The sequence below is a fragment of the Chiloscyllium punctatum genome, chromosome 32, assembly GCF_047496795.1.
Source record: "Chiloscyllium punctatum isolate Juve2018m chromosome 32, sChiPun1.3, whole genome shotgun sequence".
NCBI classification, from domain to species: Eukaryota; Metazoa; Chordata; class Chondrichthyes; order Orectolobiformes; family Hemiscylliidae; genus Chiloscyllium; species Chiloscyllium punctatum.
Window position 1 is genome coordinate 263,984 of NC_092770.1, and position 21,775 is coordinate 285,758.

General features: G+C 43.2%; 1 protein-coding gene across 1 annotated transcript in view; it reads right to left on the reverse strand.

Annotated features, from left to right (window-relative positions):
* samtor (S-adenosylmethionine sensor upstream of mTORC1) overlaps positions 1-21,775 on the reverse strand; it is a 132,263-nt gene that overhangs the window by 101,433 nt on the left and 9,055 nt on the right. The gene's annotated exons all lie outside the window — the stretch shown is intronic.

Here is a 21,775-nt window from a genome sequence, read left to right on the forward strand (position 1 = left end):
TTGAGAATTAATGTTTAATTACTTTTGTAAGCAGTGAAAAGACAATGATTAAGCTATGCAATAAAACTCCACTTGTGCTGCCCCAGCTCATCTCAGCATAGCACCTCCATTTGTATAAGCCTACACCAAATAATCTATCATCCTTTTGAACGGATACCCAATCTGTAGTCCAGTGGCATCAGTTGAGTTACGCGCCAATGTCCACTAAATGGGGACTCGATAGTTCGGGGCACAGATAGGCGGTTTTGTGGGAACGAGAGAGACTCACGTTTGGTATGTTGCCTCCCAGGTGCAAGGGTACGTGATGTCTCTGATCGTGTTTTCCGGGTCCTTAAGGGGGAGGGGGAGCAGCCTGAAGTCGTGGTCCATATTGGCACCAATGACATAGGTAGGAGGAGTGCTGAGGATGTTAGACAGGCTTTTAGGGAGCTAGGTTGGAAGCTCAGAGTTAGAACGAACAGAGTTGTTGTCTCTGGTTTGTTACCCGTGCCACGTGATAGAGAGTCGAGGAATAGGGAGAGAGAAGAGTTAAATGCGTGGCTACAGGGATGGTGCAGGAGGGAGGGATTTCGGTACTTGGATAACTGGGGTTCTTTCTGGGGAAGGTGGGACCTCTATAAACAGGATGGTCTGCACCTGAACCTGAGGGGCACCAGTATCCTTGGGGGGAGGTTTGCTAGTGCTCTTGGGGGGGGTTTAAACTAACTCTGCAGGGGCATGGGAACCCAGACTGTAGCTGTAGGGTGCAGGACCTGGAGTGTAGGGAGGTTAGGAATATGGCATCAATCTTAAAGGAGGGTGCCTGTAAACAGAAGAGTGGCTTGAAGTGTGTATACTTTAATGCCAGAAGTATACGAAATAAGGTAGGTGAACTCGCAGCGTGGGTTGGTACCTGGGACTTCGATGTTGTGGCTATTACGGAGACGTGGCTAGATCAGGGACAGGATTGGCTGTTGCAGGTTCCAGGGTTTAAATGTTTTAGTAGGGTCAGAGGTGGGGGCAAAAGAGGGGGGGGTGTGGCTTTGCTTGTCAAAGATAGTATTACAGCGGTGGAAAGGAAGATGGACGAAGATTTGCCATCTGAGGTAGTTTGGGTTGAGGTTAGGAATAGGAGAGGTGAGGTCACCCAGTTAGGAGTCTTTTACAGGCCTCCTAATAGTCCTAGAATCGTTGAAGAAAGGATTGCGAAGATGATTCAGGAGAAGAGTGACAGTAATAGGGTGATTGTTATGGGAGACTTTAACTTTCCTGATATTGATTGGGAAAGCTATAGCTCAAGTTCGTTAGATGGGTCAGTGTTTGTGCAATGTGTGCAGGAGAGTTTCCTGACACAATATGTAGATAAGCCAACAAGAGGTGAGGCCATACTGGATTTGGTTCTGGGTAACGAACCAGGCCAGGTATTAGAACTAGGGGTAGGTGAGCACTTTGGGGACAGTGACCACAATTTGGTGATTTTTACTCTAGTGATGGAGAGGGATAAGTGTGTACTACAGGGCAAGAGTTATAGCTGGGGGCAGGGAAATTATGATGCGTTGAGGCATGACTTAGGATGTGTGGATTGGAAAAGTAGATTCCAAGGCAAGAGCGTAATTGATATGTGGAACTTGTTCAAGGAGCAACTATTGAGTGTCGTTGATAAGTACGTACCTATCAGGCAGGGAGGAAAGGGTCGTGTGAGGGAGCCGTGGTTTAATAAGGAGTTGGAATCCCTTGTTAAATGGAAGAGGGCGGCCTTTGTAAAGATGAGGCGTGAAGGTTCAATAGGGGCAATTGAGAGTTATAAGGTAGCCCGGAAGGACCTGAAGAGAGAGCTAAGAGCAGCAAGGAGGGGACATGAAAGGTGCTTAGTTGGTAGGATTAGGGAAAACCCTAAGGCTTTCTATAGGTATGTTAGGAATAAAAGAATGACTATGGAAGGAATAGGTCCAATCAAGGATAGTAATGGGAAGTTGCGTGTGGAGGCTGAAGAGATTGGGGAGGCGCTGAATGAATACTTTTCGTCAGTATTCACTCAGGAACAGGACATTGTTGTCGATATGAATACTGAGGCACGAATAAGTAGAATGGATGGCTTTGAGATATGTAGAGAAGAGGTGTTGGAAATTCTGGCAAGGGTGAAAATAGATAAGTCCCCTGGGCCTGATGGCATTTATCCCAGGATTCTCTGGGAAGCAAGGGAGGAGATTGCAGAGCCATTGGCCTTGATTTTTGTGTCCTCTTTGTCGACAGGAGTAGTGCCAGAGGACTGGAGGCTAGCAAACGTGGTTCCCTTGTTCAAGAAGGGGAGTAGGGATAATCCTAGTAACTATAGGCCAGTGAGTCTCACTTCTGTTGTGGGCAAAGTCTTAGAGAGAATTGTAAGGGATAGGATTTATGCACATCTGGATAAGAATGATGTGATCAAGGATAGTCAGCATGGTTTTGTGAAGGGCAGGTCGTGCCTCACAAACCTTATTGAATTCTTTGAGAAGGTGACTAAGGAGGTAGATGAGGGGAAAGCGGTAGATGTGGTATATATGGATTTTAGTAAGGCGTTTGATAAGGTCCCCCATGGTAGGCTACTGCAGAAAATACAGAGATATGGCATTGAGGGTGAGTTGGAGGTTTGGATTAGGAATTGGCTCTCTGGAAGAAGACAGAGGGTAGTAGTTGATGGCAAAGGTTCATCTTGGAGTGCCGTCACTAGCGGTGTTCCGCAAGGATCTGTTTTGGGACCATTGCTGTTTGTCATTTTTATAAATGACCTGGAGGAAGGGTTAGAAGGTTGGGTGAGCAAGTTTGCGGATGATACGAAAGTCGGAGGAGTTGTAGACAGTGAGGAAGGATATGGCAGGTTACAGCGGGATATAGAGAAGCTGCAGAGCTGGGCAGAAAGGTGGCAAATGGAGTTCAATGTAGCTAAGTGTGAAGTGATTCACTTTGGTAAGAGTAATAAAAAGATGGATTACTGTGCTAATGGTAGACTACTTGGTAGTGTGGAAGAGCAGAGGGATCTTGGTGTCCATGTACACAGATCTCTGAAAGTTGCCACCCAGGTAAATAGTGCAGTGAAGAAGGCATATGGCGTACTGGCTTTTATTGGTAGAGGAATTGAGTTCCGGAGTCCTGAGGTCATGCTGCAGTTGTATAAGACTCTGGTGCGGCCGCATCTGGAATATTGTGTGCAGTTTTGGTCGCCATACTATAGGAAGGATGTGGAGGCACTGGAACGGGTGCAGAGGAAGTTTACCAGGATGTTGCCTGGTATGGTAGGAAAATCCTATGAGGAAAGGCTGAGGCACTTGGGGTTGTTTTCATTGGAGAAAAGAAGGTTTAGGGGTGATTTGATAGAGGTGTACAAGATGATTAGGGGGTTAGATAGGGTTGACAGTGAGAACCTTTTTCCACGTATGGAGTCAGCTATTACAAGGGGGCATAGCTTTAAATTAAGGGGGGGTAGATATAGGACTGATGTTAGGGGTAGGTTCTTCACTCAGCGAGTCGTAAGTTCATGGAATGCCCTGCCAGTAGCAGTAGTGGACTCTCCCTCTTTATGGGTATTTAAGCGGGCATTGGATAGGTATATGGAGGATAGTGGGTTAGTGTAGGTTAGGTGGGCTTTGATCGGCGCAACATCGAGGGCTGAAGGGCCTGTACTGCGCTGTATTCTTCTATGTTCTATGTTCTATGTTCTATAAAGACTGAGTCAGGTTTGTACAGGACCATTATAAATTGCTTGCACAGCCAGCAGGTACTGAGGACCCCCTTAGATTAGATTAGATTAGATTACTTACAGTGTGGAAACAGGCCCTTCGGCCCAACAAGTCCACACCACCCCGCCGAAGCGCAACCCACCCATACCCCTACATTTACCCCTTACCTAACACTACGGGCAATTTAGCATGGTCAATTCACCTGACCTGCACATCTTTGGACTGTGGGAGGAAACCGGAGCACCCGGAGGAAACCCACGCAGACACAGGGAGGACGTGCAAACTCCACACAGTTAGTCGCCTGAGGCAGGAATTGAACCCGGGTCTCTGGTGCTGTGAGGCAGCAGTGCTAACCACTATGCCACCGTGCCGCCCATATGGTCTTTCATTTCAACAAGGCAAAGTCTGATCAAAGATGCAGAGATGCAAGGAACTGAAGCGTAGAGATAAAAGAGCAGCAGCCAAAATCCCACACGGTCAATATTCTAAAGAGAGCCCTTTAAAACATTAATGATTCTTTCTTTTAAAAAAAAACAAAAATGGTCTGGACAGCAGGGCAGAGTGGGGTGGGGTGGGGGTGGTGCGTGGTGGGTGGCTAAATGAAACAGCAGAAAACAAGAAATCTTTAAATCTAAACACCTGGATCATAATTTCTACCAAGACTTATCAGTGCAATGCAGCAATATAAATGCACTGACAATAACTGATCTGCCATCACGAAATAAAGTTTAAATTTATGAAACCACAATTACTGAACACGTCTCTCAGCAAAATACTTGATTTTAATCACCAATAAGTCACGGATTGGTTGCCGCTTAAGTCCTACACCATCCTTTCTTAAAAGAGATAGCTTTGCTATTTTCAGCTGTTTTGGCAAACAAAGTCATCATTCAAACATTCATAAGTTTAATGACACAGAAATGGATACAAATATCATTTAGAATTTTGGCTAAAATTCTAAAAACAAAATTATTTAGAGATAAATAACTAAACACAAAATCATTTTCCCTTTTAAACCAAATTGAAATCTTTTACAAGAGCATTGCATTTATATTTATTCCATCAGCAGTACATGTTCTTACTTGTTGATTCCTTAAATCTCACCAGAAACCAATGCACAAATAAATAATAATATTACATCGATGACTGGTAACTTTTTTCAGATTATACTCGTTTTAAATCTTAATGGTCAAATGCAGTCCACTCACTGACGCTCTTCTGAATATTATGTGAAACTATTTGCAGGCTGAACAATTAACCGCTTCATGTCTTAAGTGCTAGGAATTTTGTTCTACTTAAAATTTAGAGCTTAGATGAGCTGTAAAATCAAAGAGTTGCACATTACCCTGATGCTGAAATGCATATTAAAGCTTTCGAAAAGGATGCTTCTCACAATAATACACGAATCAAGCTTTATTTTATCCTCTGCTACCTTGTTATTCTCAACCTTGCTCAGCTTATTCTTTACTGAATCTCACATGGTCTTGGTGTGGGTGGGCCATAAATGCCACCTTTGTCAGCAATACCTCCATCCCAAGCATGAATAAAACAAAATGCATTTCTCAGAAACATGAAAGATCTTTTCATAATTGCTTCTTGCATGTAAAGAAGAAAGAAACAGTATCTGTAATTTAACCAATATTCTGCTCATGATGCTGTGGACGGGAAGCCATCAAAAAAGGATGTTGGAATGCCAGGCTTAGAGTCATGGAATCATAAAGATGTACAGCGTGGAAACAGACCCTTCGGACCAACTTGTCCATGTCGACCAGATATCCCAACCCAATCTAGTCCCACCTGCCAGCACCTGGTCCATATCCTACCAAACCCTTCCTATTCATATATCCATCGAGATGCATTTTAAATGTTGCAATTGTACCAGTCTCCACCACTTCGTCTGGCAGCTCATTCCATACACGTACCACCCTCTGAGTGGTAAAGTTGTCCTTTTGGTCTCTTTTATATCGTTCCCCTCTCACTCTAAACCTATGCCCTCTAGTTCTGGATTCCCCGACCCCAGCGAAAGGACTTTGTCTATTTATCCTATCCATGCCCCTCAATTTTATAAACCTCTATTAGGTCATCCCTCAGCCTCTGACGCTCCAGGGAAAAACAGCTTTAGCCTATTCAAACTCCCCCTGTAGCTCAAATCCTCCAACCCTGGCAACACCCTTGGAATTTTTTCTAAACCCTTTCATGTTTCACAACATCTTTCCAATTGGAAGGAGACCAGAACTGCACGCAATATTCCAACAGTGGCCTAACCAGTGTCCTATACAGCCGCAATATGACCTCAACTCCTGTACTCAATATTCTGACCAATAAAGGAAAGCATACCAAACGCCTTCTTCACCAACCAATCTACCTGCGACTCCACTTTCAAGGAGCTATGAACCTGCACTCCGAGGTCTCTTAGTTCAGCAACACTCCCTAGGACCTTACCATTAAGTGTATAAGTCCTGCTAAGATTTGCTTTCCCAAAATTCAACACCTCACCTTTATCTGAATTAAACTCCATCTGCCAATCCTCAGCCATTAGCTCATCTGATCCAAGATCCCGTTGTAATTTGGGGTAACCTTCTTCGCTGTCCACTACACCTCCAATTTTGGTGTCATCAGCAAACCTACTAAGTCTCATGCTCACATCCAAATCATTTATATAAATGATGAAAGGTAGTGGACCCAGCACCGATCCTTGTGGCACTCCACTGGTCACAGGCCTCCAGTCTGAAAAACAACCCTCCACCACCACCCTTCTACCTTTGAGCCAGTTCTGTATCCAAATGGCTAGTTCTTCCTGTATTCCATAAGATCTAACCTTGCTAACCAGTCTCCCATGGGGAACCTTGTCGAACGCCTTACTGAAGCCCATATAGATCACACTACCGCTCTGCCCTCATCAATCTGCTTTGAGGAATTTTTGTGCGTGTCTCTTTGGCTTGTCCTACGATGGACGCGTTGTTCTAGTCGAAGTGGTGTCCCTCCTCATCTGTAGGTAAGGATACAGAGAGTGGGTCATGTCTTTTTGTGACTAGTTGATGTTCACGTATCCTGGTGGCTAGTTTTCTGCCTATTTAGCCAAAGTAGTGTTTGTTACAGTTCTTGCACAGTATTTTGTAAATGACATTAGTCTTACTTGTTGTCTGTATAAGAGTCTTGAACAAGCCAAAAGAGAGATATGCGCAAGAATTCTGAGAAGCAACGCATTCCAACTGGAACTCTATCTGCCCACCATTTACCATCTTTTGAGCAAAAGAATAGGAAAGGACATGACCTTAGAACATACAACAATACAGTGCAGAACAGGCCGTTTGGTCTTCGATGTTGCCCCAACCTGTGAGCTAATCTAAGCCCCTACACTATTCCATCATGATCCATAAACTTATCCAAGGACTGTGTAAATGTTCCTGATGTGGCTGAGTTAACATTGGTTGGCAGGGCATTCCACGCCCTTACCACTCTGAGTAAAGAACCTTCCTCGGACATCTGTCTTAAATCTATCACCCCACAATTTGCAGCTACGCCCCCTCGTAAAAGCCATCATCGTCCTAGGAAAAAGATCCTCACTGTCCACCCTAGCTAATCCTCTGATCGTCTTCTATGTCTCTATTAAATCCCCTCTTAGCCTTCTTCTCTCCAATGAGAACAGACACAAGTCCCTCAGCCTTTCCTCATAAGACCTTCCCTCCAGACCAGGCAACATCCTGGTAAATCTCCTCTGCACATTTTCCAATGCTTTCACATCCTTCCTGTAATGGGGCGACCAGAACTGTACACAATATTCCAAGTGAGGCCACACTAGCATTTTGTAGATTAGATTACTTACAGTGTGGAAACAGGCCCTTCGGCCCAACAAGTCCACACTGCCCCGCCGAAGCGTAACCCACCCATACCCCTACATCTACATCTACCTCTTACGTAAGACTACGGGCAATTTACCATGGCCAATTCACCTGACCTGCACATCTTTGGAGTGTGGGAGGAAACCGGAGCACCCGGAGGAAACCCACGCAGACACGGGGAGAACGTGCAAACTCCACACAGTCAGTCGCCTGAGGTGGGAATTGAACCCGGGTCTCTGGCGCTGGGAGGCAGCAGTGCTAACCACTGTGCCACCGTGCCGCCCACGGTACAATTGCAGCATGACATGACAGCTCCAGAACTCAATCCCTCTACCAATAAAACCTAACACATCATATGCTTTCTTAACAGCACTAATCAACCTGAGTGGCAACTTTCAGGGATCTATGTACATAGAACTCCAAAATCCCTCTCCACATCCACATGAGACAGAATCTTTTCACTGACCCAGTATTCTGCCTTCATGTTATTCTTACCAAAAGTGAATCATCTCACATTTATCTGCATTTAACTCCATTTGCCATCTCTCAGCCCAATTCTGCAGTTTATCCAAGTCCACCTGTAACATTCTTCCACACTGTCCACCACGCCTCTGACTTTAGTGTCATTGGCAAACTTACTAACCTATCCACCTATGCCTGTTTCCAAGTCATTTATAAAAATGACAAACAGCAGTGGTCCCTAAACAGATCCTTGTGGCACACCACTAGAAACCAGACTCCAGGCGAATATTTCCCATTAACCACCACTCGCTGCCTTCTTACAGAAAGCCAGTTTCTAATCCAAACTGCTAAGTCACCCTCGATCCCATGCCTCTCCATTTTCTCCAAACGCCTACCATGTGGAACTTTATCAAAGGCTTTACTGAAGTCCATTGTTCATCATGTCAACTGCCCTACGCTAATCTACACGCTTGGTCACCTTCTCAAAAAGCTCAATGAGGTTTGTGAGACACGACCTGCCCTTGACAAAACCTGCTGATTACCTCCATTCAAATAGTTGCTTGCTAAATGATTATAAATCCTATCTCTTATATCCTTTCCAAAACTTTTTCTACAACAGACACATGGCTCACTGGTCGATAATTATCTGGATCAACTCTACTGCCCTTCTTGAACAAGGGCACAACATTTGCAATCCTCCAGTCCTCTGGTACTATACCTGTAGACAATGACGGTTCAAAGATCAAGGCCAAAGGCTCCACCATCGCCTCAATTTCCCAGAGAATCTTCAAATAAATCCCATTTGGCCCAGGGACTTATCTACTTTCACACATTCTAGAATTGATAACATTGCCTCCTTACTAACTTCAATCTTTTTTAGTCTAATAGCCCGTATCTCAGTCTTCTCCTCTTCAATACTGTATTCTCCTTTTCCCAAGTGATAACAGATGAGAAATATTCATTTAGCACCTCTCCAATCTCCACTGGGTCCACACACAACTTCCCACTTCTGTCTCTGACTGGCTCTATCCTACCCTCGGCATCCTTTTATTCCTCTCATACCTTTGGAAGGTTTAAGGTTCTCCTTTATTCTACCTGATAAAGACTGCTCACGTCCCCTCCTTGCTCTTCTTAACTCGCTCTTTAAATCCTTCTGAGCTAATCTGTAACTTTCCAATGCCTCATCTGAACCAACTCGTCTCAACGTCACATAATTCTCCCTCTTCCGCTTAACAAGAGATATAATTTCTTTTGTAAACCACAGTTCCCTTACCTTATCACTTCCTCCCTGTCTGACTGGGACATACCTATCAAGGTCACACATCTGTTCCTTAAATCAGTTCCACATTTTGACTGCCCCCATCCTTTGCATTTTGCTACCCATTCTATCCATCTTAAGTCTCGCCTAAATCGATTATAATTGCCCTTCCCCCATTTTTAGCTTTTGCTCTGTGGCATGCACCTATCCCTTTCCAATCGCTAAACTAAACATAACTGAATTATGGTCACTCTCTCCAATGTGTTCACTCACCAATAAATCAAACATCTGGCCTGGTTCATTACCAAGTACCAGGTCCAGTGTGGCCTCTCCTCCTGTCGGCCCTTCAACATACAGTGTCATAAAACCCTCCTGTACACATTGGACAAAAACTGATCCATCCGATATACTAGAGTTATAGCATTTCCAGTCACTGTTGGGGGAAGTTAAAGTCCCCCATAATGACCACCCTGTTCCTTTCACTCCTACCCAGAATTGTTTTGCCAATCCTCTCCTCCACAGAACTGCCACAATATTGAAGTCCCAGGTACCTATCCATGCTGCAAGCTTACTTACCTTATTCTGGATACTCCTGAGTGAAAGTAAACACACTTCAAACCAGCTTGCTGTCTGCCAGCACACTCCTGTGACCGTGAAATCCTGTCCATGTCCTCCCTACTCACATCCTCCTGTGCACTGGAACTACACCTCAGTATCCCATCCTTCTGCTGAGCTAGTTTAAACCCACCCAAATAGCAGAAGCAAATTTCTCACCCAGGATATTAGTACCACTCTGGTTCAAGTGAAGACCATCCTGTTTGTTGAGGTCCCACCTTTCCCAGAATGAGCCCCAATTATCCATATACCTGAAACCCTCCCTTCGGCACCACCCCTGCAGCCATCTGTTTAACTGATGTCTCTCCCTGTTCTTTGCCTCTTGCTATCACATGGCATGGGTAACAGACTAGATATAACAACTGTTCGTTCTAGCTCTCAGCTTCCAGCCTACCTCCCTGAAATCTTGCCTTACATCCCCATCCTGCTTTCTATGTCGTCTGTACCTATGTGGACCATGACTTGGGGCTGGTCACCCTCTCCCTGCAGGGCCCCAAAGACATGATCCGAGATCCTGGCACCTGGGAGGCAACACACCAACTGCGAGTCTTTTGTTCCCAACAAACCTTCTGTCTAACCCTCTAACTACTGAGCCCGTAATGAGTAACATTCCCCTCCTTTCCCCACTTCCCTTTTGTGCAACAGGGACAGACTCTGTGCCAGAGACCCTCCCCATAGGAAATGACATCACCAACCCAAGGAAACCAAACCATAAATAAAAAGTGGGCCATACCACCAGTGCTTCACCAGAGGCTCACTGATGATATGACCTAGTATGGTGACAAAACATCTGAAAATGAACCTTCCAGATCCGTGAGTAAACCTACATTCAGAACCTCAACCAAAGCTACAAACCTTCTCAAAATCTACTAATAGACAAAGTCTTTCCTCTGGGGTGGAGGAGTCCAGAACTAGAGGGCATAAGTTTAGGGTGAGAGGGAAAAAACATAAAAGAGACCTAAGTGGCAACCTTTTCACGCAGAGGGTGGTACATGTATAGAATGAACATCACAGAGTTTTGTCACCTCACCTGTAGGCACTGATATGGTATATTACTCAATTCAGTACTGTTTCATTCTGTAGCATTAAATGGTGATTTAACCTAAAAATAGTTGAGTTTTCTGTTGGCATAGAAATTTAATATTCAAACCCTTTATAGACATCACCAGGTGAAGGCAAGGAAAAATAATCAAACAAACCCATTTACTTAGTTGGCCACATTCATCAATTCCCAGTTAAGAGAATATGACAGCAGAGTGACAGATCAGAAGAAAAATAAAGAAAGTCACATACTTGACTCAACACTTGCTCAACCATGCAAAGCAATATTAGCACAAGTCAACAACTTCAATCACTGGAGAGATCATTTCCACCACCTGAAAGTGATTTGAAAGCAAAGGTTTCCAAGGATCTTGGGAAACTTCGAAAAGTGTGATGCACGGGCATGAGCAAGTCCAAGGGAAGGCAAACAATGACTCCATTTAACAAAAAGTGACTCCAGGATTTTCACATCAAAAGAGCTTTGTTCAGATATTTGCTGCAGCTACATAAATATTTTTGACATAGGGTGAGTGCAGATGCTGCAAAGGTGGCTGTGAGTATAGGAAAGTATAAAGAGGTGAGAGAATACAAAGTATGGGAACACTGTAGCTTCCCATTGTTGTGGAAGAACTCTGAACAAAATAACAAATTTCCTCCAAGCTTTAAAATTGTTTTGAGAAAAGGCGTTACAGTTTTTAATTATTGGCTACTTAAAAAGCCAAATGGTGCAAAGAGAATATTTGCTTCAATAAAATCACTTAAAACGAAACAATGGATTTGAAGGGATATGTGGACAATTGATTTAGCCATTCATTCACCACCAGTTCTGGCTGATCAAGAAAAACACTCCGGTCCTGTTCTCATCTATTAAACCCACGCACTCTTCCATGATCATCCTGATTGCAAAGGTAACACTTAGCTGCGATTCTCTATTATAAGGCCAGGTCCTATTTTCTTCAGGTGCTTGTGTCTGTTAATTCTACTAGCTGAAGTAAAGATGATTAATACCCAAGGGAAATAATGCAAATAGCCCACCAGCAGTGCAATACACAACCCACAAAAGCCAAATTCAAATCAGTCCAAATCACCTGCACTGAAACAGGAGATAAGAACTTTTACAGTGTTTCAAGGGGAAGCCATAAGCCAAAGATAAATCAATAAAATTGATAAACACAGGTTTCAAATCTGGAATTAACAGATGTTGAAGTGATTCTTGGTTTGACTAACAATGTTATGGCTTGTTCAGAATAACAAACATCAAATCTCTCTTATTAAGAGATCAACAATTATGTCATGCTAAGAGAAATGCCAAAAAAGGACTTCATGCTGATAGGCCTTCCTCTTTCACGAGATTGAAATCAGAGGTTTTGCCTAAAGTATGCAATTCTGGAATTCGACATCAATTGCAGTTTGATCTCCAGAGAAGAGCAGGGCCCAGGCCAAGTTGTCAACCTGCCTCAGATCCTCAACCACTGTCTCCTCATTGTTGGCTGGAAAGTATACACTTCACCTGCAAGATGGAAAATACTGAACCCAACTCAGAGGAAATAAATTATTGGACAGCTAACTCAAGGACATTGTATCTTGTATGAACAGATTTTTAGTATCTCTGGATTACCAAGTGTGTACTTTATAATCTATCACCTCTCCAATTCTGCTCAATTTTCTAAGTGCTTGTATGCGCAATTAAGGAGCAAAGTAATTTCATGTACTTCATCTATGTTCTTAATAAGCCCCATCTTTTGATTTCATCTTACAGGATTTTATTGTGAGTTTATTTTTTAAAAATTGGAATGCAAAAGCTAGGTTCAAGCAACAACCATTGACCTACCTCAGTAAGAGTCATTCACAAAAAGAGAAGAGAAAGGAGGAAATCAAACAATACCGCTCTCAGGCTGAAGAAGGATGAACAACCATTGTCTAAATACACTCTCATTTTCCCTTTATCAGTGTAGGAATCAACATATACTGCAAGCTTCAGTCTCAATCTTAACTGCCAATAAGTAAAATGGTCAAATAAATTTGTAGTCTAAATACAAAAACAAATAGGTTAAGAATTTTTAAGATTCACTCTCATTGCAAATCAGATTGGACTTGGGGCTGATTTTGCAGCAAGAATGACAATCAGCTTTGTCGTTATTTCTCCACTGAAGTGGATGGCAACTTCTACAGTTTGCTCAAATTCAGAATCCAGAAATTTCTAAACAAACAAAACAGAAATTGCTGGGATATCTCAGTAGGTCTGGCAGCATCTGTGGAGAGAAATCAGACTTAGTATTTCACGACCAGTGACCCTTCTTCAGAACTCCAATCCTGGCAACGATGATACCACTACCAGGCAATGAGGATACTGAGCTAGTACATCTTGTGGGCGGCATGGTGGCACAGTGGTTAGCACTGCTGCCTCACAGCGCCAGAGACCCGGGTTCAATTCCCGCCTCAGGCGACTGACTGTGTGGAGTTTGCACGTTCTCCCCGTGTCTGCGTGGGTTTCCTCCGGGTGCTCTGGTTTCCTCCCACAGTCCAAAGATGTGCAGGTCAGGTGAATTGGCCATGTTAAATTGCCCGTAGTGTTAGGTAAGGGGTAGATGTAGGGGTATGGGTGGGTTGCGCTTCGGCGGGGCAGTGTGGACTTGTTGGGCTGAAGGGCCTGTTTCCACACTGTAAGTAATCTAATCTAATCTAATCTAATCATACTGTCTTATTCAGATTTAATTAATTTATTTAGCTCATTCAAAATGCACTACATCACACTGGTGTTACTTAACTGCTTCAGCAATCGTTCATAATCGGCTTAATGAAGTTTGGTTTTTATTTCCCCTCCAATTTTCTTTGTCGAGTTTGGCATATTTGTAAACTTGGATATGCTCACCTAAATTCTTAAAGTTTGATATTTTCCTGTGAAAACACCTAACCTTCTCCCCCAACTCCAAGACTAATCCCTAAGAATATCATTTATCACTGCTGAATCGAAGAATGACCCTTGTAACTTAGTTAAAAATCACACAACACCAGGTGAAAGTCCAACTGGTTTATTTGGAAGCACTAGCTTTCAGAGCGACGCTCCTTCATCAGGTGGTTGTGGAGAATAAGATCACAACCACAGAATTTATAGCCAAAGGAATCCAGTGTCATGGATATGTGACATAGTAAACAATTTTAGATTAAATCTTTCATCTTTTACAATGGGATATGCTAGTTCTTTGTCCACCCCAGTCCAACATCGGCATCTCCAAGTCATGCCTCATAACTTAGTTCTTTCATTCTCACACTTTCCTTCCCATGTCACAAACCTTTCAAATCCAGGTACATCAGATTTAGGTAGATCTCTTGCGTACACCCTAATAAATCCATATACTAATCTTGCTCTGTTCACCTCCTCACGACTGTTATGGGATTCTATTAGGTTTTACCTGACTCTTCACTCACAAGGACAGTCTGTACATCTGCTGTCCACTTATTTTGATCCTTATGAATGCTAGCAGCTTCCCAATCATGGACCTTAATCTCTTTGATGTTTACAATTCTTGTTGTGTTCTTGCATTCCTTTTGAATAAAAATGCAGCATTTACTATCTCCAAATTCTATACATAATCCTTGAATCTAGCAAGATTTGGAAATGGTCACCTAAGAGATCCACAATATCTGGACATTTTTCTTACTACTTTTAATGCTGTTAACATCACCCAGATAGATTAACTAATTACTTGTATTCTGTTTGTCAGAGCTCATTCTATCCAGATATTATATAGACATATATGTTAGCCTACATTAAAAAGTAAAAGTTATTGTTCACAAGTTATTGGGGCGGCACAGTGGCTCAGTGGTTAGCACTGCTGCCTCACAGCACCAGGCACCCGAGCAATTCCTGCCTCAGGTAACTGTCTGTGTGGAGTTTGCACATTCTCCCCAAGGCTGTGTGGGTTTCCTCTGGGTGCTTCAGTTTCCTCCCACAGTCCAAAATGAGCAGATTATGTGAATTGGCTATGCTAAATTGCCCACAGTGTTAGGTGCATTACTCAGGGGTGAACGTAGATGAATGGGGTCTGGGTGGGTTGCTCTTCAGAGGGTCAGCGTGGACTTGTTGGGTCAAAGGGGTCTGTTTCCACACTATAGGGAATCTAATCTAATCAAAACACTTTGAATGCACAGAGGCCAAAGGTATTATGCAAGTGAAATCTTTCCCTTTCTTTGTATTTGTAACAGCATTATGTATAGATTGTCACTTAATGTGTTATGTTCTGCTATGCTTGACAGTCTTTGTAATTACTATTGTTTAAAGACAAGGAGTGTTATATGAAATAATTGCATGTTTATACAACTTGAGACTATATCCATTGAAAAAGGCATGTTTGCACCATTGTGTTTTATACAATAATTTTTCTTTATGAATATAGTGCAATGCAAAGTCATTTTTGTGTTCCGCATGAAATATTGCTTGGTATGTATGTGCCGTGGTTTGGAATCTATTTTTTGGGGAATTGCCAACAAAGTAACTTTTGAATTAATATAAATCAAGGAAATACCATCCTTAGGGCCTTGGTCAGAGAGATTTCCCATCTGAACGAAATTATGACACTGTTCCAGCATAGTTTACGTGTAACACTTCAACCATGATTTATGGTTGACTTAAAGGAATTAGGTGAACAAGCACTATGTGAATATACAGAGAGTCCCTGACTGACAAACATCCAACTTCCAAAGCTCATACTTAAAATGCAATTTCATACACGGTTGTAATTGTATTCGAGCATTTCCTGTACTTACGCTGTTTTACATCATCCTACTTTGTGTTTCAACTTGCATACATATCAACTTGTGAACGGACTCCAGAACAGAACCCATTCACAACCCAGAAAGTGACCGTATACTCTGCAACTCATTTCTCTGGCATGGTTACCTTGAAGTTGGGAGTGGTAGAGTCAGAATCATTGGCGACCTTTAAGCGGCATTTGGATAGGTACATGGATGGGTGCTTAAACTAGGATAGAAGTTCGGCATATCATCGTGGGCCGAAGGGCCTGTTCTGTGCTGTATTGTTCTATGTTCTATAAGTTAAATGTGCTCATGCTCGTGCTCCTTTCTACTTCAAATACATTCATTCAAAATATTGTGAACCATGTTGTTTTTTTTAAATCGAAGGGGATTTGTAAATAAAATAAGAAACAGAGTCATAGAGATGTACAGTATGGAAACCGACCCTTCGGTCCAACCCGTCCATGCCGACCAGATATTTTCGGTACTTGGATAACTGGGGTTCTTTCTGGGGAAGGTGGGACCTCTATAAACAGGATGGTCTGCACCTGAACCTGAGGGGCACCAGTATCCTTGGGGGGAGGTTTGCTAGTGCTTTTGGGGGGGGTTTAAACTAACTCTGCAGGGGCATGGGAACCTAGACTGTAGCTTTAGGGTGCAGGACCTGGAGTGTAGGGAGGTTAGGAATATGGCATCAATCTTAAAGGAGGGTGCCTGTAAACAGAAGAGTGGCTTGAAGTGTGTATACTTTAATGCCAGAAGTATACGAAATAAGGTAGGTGAACTCGCAGCGTGGGTTGGTACCTGGGACTTCGATGTTGTGGCTATTACGGAGACATGGCTAGATCAGGGACAGGATTGGCTGTTGCAGGTTCCAGGGTTTAAATGTTTTAGTAGGGTCAGAGGTGGGGGTAAAAGAGGGGGGGGGGTGTGGCTTTGCTTGTCAAAGATAGTATTACAGCGGTGGAAAGGAAGATGGACGAAGATTTGCCATCTGAGGTAGTTTGGGTTGAGGTTAGGAATAGGAGAGGTGAGGTCACCCTGTTAGGAGTCTTTTACAGGCCTCCTAATAGTCCTAGAATCGTTGAAGAAAGGATTGTGAAGATGATTCAGGAGAAGAGTGACAGTAATAGGGTGATTGTTATGGGAGACTTTAACTTTCCTGATATTGATTGGGAAAGCTATAGCTCCAGTTCGTTAGATGGGTCAGTGTTTGTGCAATGTGTGCAGGAGAGTTTCCTGACACAATATGTAGATAAGCCAACAAGAGGTGAGGCCATACTGGATTTGGTTCTGGGTAACGAACCAGGCCAGGTATTAGAACTAGAGGTAGGTGAGCACTTTGGGGACAGTGACCACAATTCGGTGATTTTTACACTCGTGATGGAGAGGGATAAGTGTGTACTACAGGGCAAGAGTTATAGCTGGGGCAGGGAAAGTATGATGCGTTGAGGCATGACTTAGGATGTGTGGATTGGAAAAGTAGATTCCAAGGCAAGAGCGTAATTGATATGTGGAACTTGTTCAAGGAGCAACTATTGAGTGTCCTTGATAAGTACGTACCTATCAGGCAGGGAGGAAAGGGTCGTGTGAGGGAGCCGTGGTTTAATAAGGAATTGGAATCCCTTGTTAAATGGAAGAGGGCGGCCTTTGTAAAGATGAGGCGTGAAGGTTCAATAGGGGCGATTGAGAGTTATAAGGTAGCCCGGAAGGACCTGAAGAGAGAGCTAAGAGCAGCAAGGAGGGGACATGAGAGGTCCTTAGTTGGTAGGATTAGGGAAAACCCTAAGGCTTTCTATAGGTATGTTAGGAATAAAAGAATGACTAGGGTTGGAATAGGTCCAATCAAGGATAGTAATGGGAAGCTGCGTGTGGAGGCTGAAGAGATTGGGGAGGCACTGAATGAATACTTTTCATCAGTATTCACTCAGGAACAGGACATTGTTGTCGATATGAATACTGAGGCACGAATAAGTAGAATGGATGGCTTTGAGATATGTAGAGAAGAGGTGTTGGAAATTCTGGCAAGGGTGAAAATAGATAAGTGCCCTGGGCCTGATGGCATTTATCCTAGGATTCTCTGGGAAGCAAGGGAGGAGATTGCAGAGCCATCGGCCTTGATTTTTGTGTCCTCTTTGTCTACTGGAGTAGTGCCAGAGGACTGGAGGCTAGCAAACGTGGTTCCCTTATTCAAGAAGGGGAGTAGGGATAATCCTAGTAACTATAGGCCAGTGAGTCTCACTTCTGTTGTGGGCAAAGTCTTAGAGAGAATTGTAAGGGATAGGATTTATGCACATCTGGATAAGAATAATGTGATCAAGGATAGTCAGCATGGTTTTGTGAAGGGCAGGTCGTGCCTCACAAACCTTATTGAATTCTTTGAGAAGGTGACTAAGGAGGTAGATGAGGGGAAAGCGGTAGATGTGGTATATATGGATTTTAGTAAGGCGTTTGATAAGGTCCCCCATTGTAGGCTACTGCAGAAAATACAGAGATATGGCATTGAGGGTGAGTTGGAGGTTTGGATTAGGAATTGGCTCTCTGGAAGAAGACAGAGGGTAGTAGTTGATGGCAAAGGTTCATCTTGGAGTGCCGTCACTAGCGGTGTTCCGCAAGGATCTGTTTTGGGACCATTGCTGTTTGTCATTTTTATAAATGACCTGGAGGAAGGGTTAGAAGGTTGGGTGAGCAAGTTTGCAGATGATACGAAAGTCGGAGGAGTTGTAGACAGTGAGGAAGGATGTGGCAGGTTACAGCGGGATATAGAGAAGCTGCAGAGCTGGGCAGAAAGGTGGCAAATGGAGTTCAATGTAGCTAAGTGTGAGGTGATTCACTTTGGTAAGAGTAATAAAAAGATGGGGTACTGGGCTAATGGTCGGATACTTGGTAGTGTGGAAGAGCAGAGGGATCTTGGTGTCCATGTACACAGATCTCTGAAAGCCACCCAGGTAAATAGTGCAGTGAAGAAGGCATATGGCGTACTGGCTTTTATTGGTAGAGGAATTGAGTTCCGGAGTCCCGAGGTCATGCTGCAGTTGTATAAGACTCTGGTGCGGCCGCATCTGGAATATTGTGTGCAGTTTTGGTCGCCATACTATAGGAAGGATGTGGAGGCACTGGAACGGGTGCAGAGGAAGTTTACCAGGATGTTGCCTGGTATGGTAGGAAGATCCTATGAGGAAAGGCTGAGGCACTTGGGGTTGTTTTCATTGGAGAAAAGAAGGTTTAGGGGTGACTTGATAGAGGTGTACAAGATGATTAGAGGGTTAGATAGGGTTGACAGTGAGAACCTTTTTCCACGTATGGAGTCAGCTATTACAAGGGGGCATAGCTTTAAATTAAGGGGGGGTAGATATAGGACTGATGTTAGGGGTAGGTTCTTCACTCAGCGAGTCGTAAGTTCATGGAATGCCCTGCCAGTAGCAGTAGTGGACTCTCCCTCTTTATGGGTACTTAAGCGGGCATTGGATAGGTATATGGAGGATAGTGGCTTAGTGTAGGTTAGGTGTGCTTTGATCGGCGCAACATCGAGGGCCGAAGGGCCTGTACTGCGCTGTAATGTTCTATGTTCTATGTTCTATATTCCAACCCAATCTCGTCCCACCTGCCAGCACCTGGCCCATATCCCTCCAAACCCTTCCTCTTCATATACCCATCCAAATGCCTCTTAAAATGTCGCAATTGTACCAGCCTCCACCACTTCCTCTGGCAGCTCATTCCATACACGTATCACCCTCTGCATGAAAAAGTTGCCTCTTAGGTCTCTTTTATATCTTTCCCCTCTTACTCTAAACCTATGTCCTCTAGCTCTGGACTCCCCGACCCCAAGGAAAAGACTATGTCTATTTATCCTATCCGTGCCCCTCAATTTTGTAAACCTCGCTAAGGTCACCTCTCAGCCTCCGACAACACTACAAGGAAAAGGGCCTGTTTCCACACTAAGTAATCTAAAAAAAACTGCCCCAGCCTGCTCAGCCTCTCCCTGTAGCTCAAGTCCTCCAACCCTGGCAACATCCTTGCAAATCTTTTTGAACCCTTTCAAGTTTCACAACATCTTTCTGATAGGAAGGAGACAAGAATTGCATGCAGTATTCCAACAGTGGCCTAATCAACATCCTATACAGCCGCAACATGACCTCCCAACACCTGTACTCAATACTCTGAACAATAAAGGAAAGTATACCAAATGCCTTCTTCACTATCCTATCTACCTGTGACTCCACTTTCAAGGAGCTAGGAACCTGCACTCCAAGGTCTCTTTGTAAAGTTCCAATGTACTCACACTTTCTTTGCAAGATATTTTTAACTACAAAGACCTTGAACATCAATATTAGTTTCTACATTATTCTAAAAAAAAAATCAATACTTAGTTAACAATCACTAGCAGTAGCAAAACAGCTCTGATCAGTCATCACCATCATGCTCTGCCAATGTTGAACTGCCCACTTTTGCTTGACTTCTGCAAATGAGGCAGGTGAACAACCCCCCACCATTGCTTTGAACCCATGGTCAATTTCAGTCGCACCCACTCATTTAATTGCACTCCTAGCTTTCCAATCATGACCATTTGGCTATAATGTTTACAAACTTTAAATTCAGGAATCCCCAAGGTTACATATTCTCCTTATTTTAAATAGGGGATTTTTTTTTTAAGATTTCTTATGGTTTTCAACTATGATGCTGCCTTCCTCTCTATTAATTTGTGCATAGAATGTGGACATCACTGGTTGGGCCAACATTTATTATCCAGTCCTAGTTGCCCTTGAAAAGGGCAGCAATGCTAAACAGTCTTTGTGCAGAAAGCCAGCATTCTGCAAAAAAAATGGGAACATTGTATCATTAAACGTTAGAGCGTTCCAACAGTGGTGAAGTGGCAACATTTAATTCTGTGCTGCAATAGGGCTGCAGTTTGGTGCAAAATTTTCAACAGCTCGCTCAATACAGTTCCAGAGTCATGGAAAATTGTAGAGCGCGCCAAAGGCAGGGCATAACTTCAATATTTTTAGCTGTTCAACAGGGAAGGAGTTAAGTGCAGCTGAACAGCTGAAACTCAGGTAAAAGTACAAGATTAAGCTTGCTGTAGCTAGTTTGTGAGGCATTCTGAGGAAGCCTGCAAGCATTAATTCCCAAATACAACTCTGAGGCAAAGTTGAAAGTCACATGCAACAGTTGCATGGTACAAATTGAGCCAGTGCAATTGTTAGCTTAGTGGAGTCAGCAAATAAGTGCTGGTGAGCAACTTTCAGAGTCCAGCGAGCAAGAACCCAGGATCAAGTAGTACAGGAGCATCCACTGAGACTGATGGAATGACTCATGAGAGAGAATTAAGGTCAGATCAACAAAAGTGAAGAACTGCAAATCCTTGTTAAGTTTATTAAAGTTTGGGTCATCGTGTCAATAAGGTCTGAGAGTTACTAACAAATCTGAGAGGTCTGTCATGATCACATTTGTTAGGTGATGTGTGTTATGCAGTGTTAAATCACAATATATGTACTGCCCATGTTAGTTATATGTTAATTTTGCATACTAGAAGTCTTACAATATTGTAGATTGTGTGACTATTCTAGCTTATAAACTACTGCTATTTGCTCAAAACAATGGAAACTTATGGTTTTATTCCCTTAAGTTCCCCAGAACCTATGTTTTGTCTATTTTAAAACTAAGGCTACTGGTTGCCCAAACACATTAATAGCAATAATTTGCTAGTCTCAACCGGGATCACAACTAAGTTGGTGACTTTGTCTCGGATCATAATGACGCTCTCTCCTACCTCTCCTAATTCATGCTGTATAACTGTTTGATATCCAGCATTGGATAAGCTGCTTTTGCTTTACTTCTAACTTTATGTTGGAGAGATCTGAGCTATTAGCTTCTGTGGCTTTGCCATATCCCTCTCTCGTTACTATCTCTGGCTAAAATCAGATCTTTCACAATCTCAGAAATCTGTTCAACACCAAACTAAGCCTCTAATCCTAGAAGCAGACGACAAGCATCTATGTGCATAATGTCACTCATATTCCCCTATATATCAGTCCCTTTGCCACTTAAATCTTCACGTGTGTTTGGCGGTGTCAATTGTTATGGACCAAACCACAACCCCTTCAAAT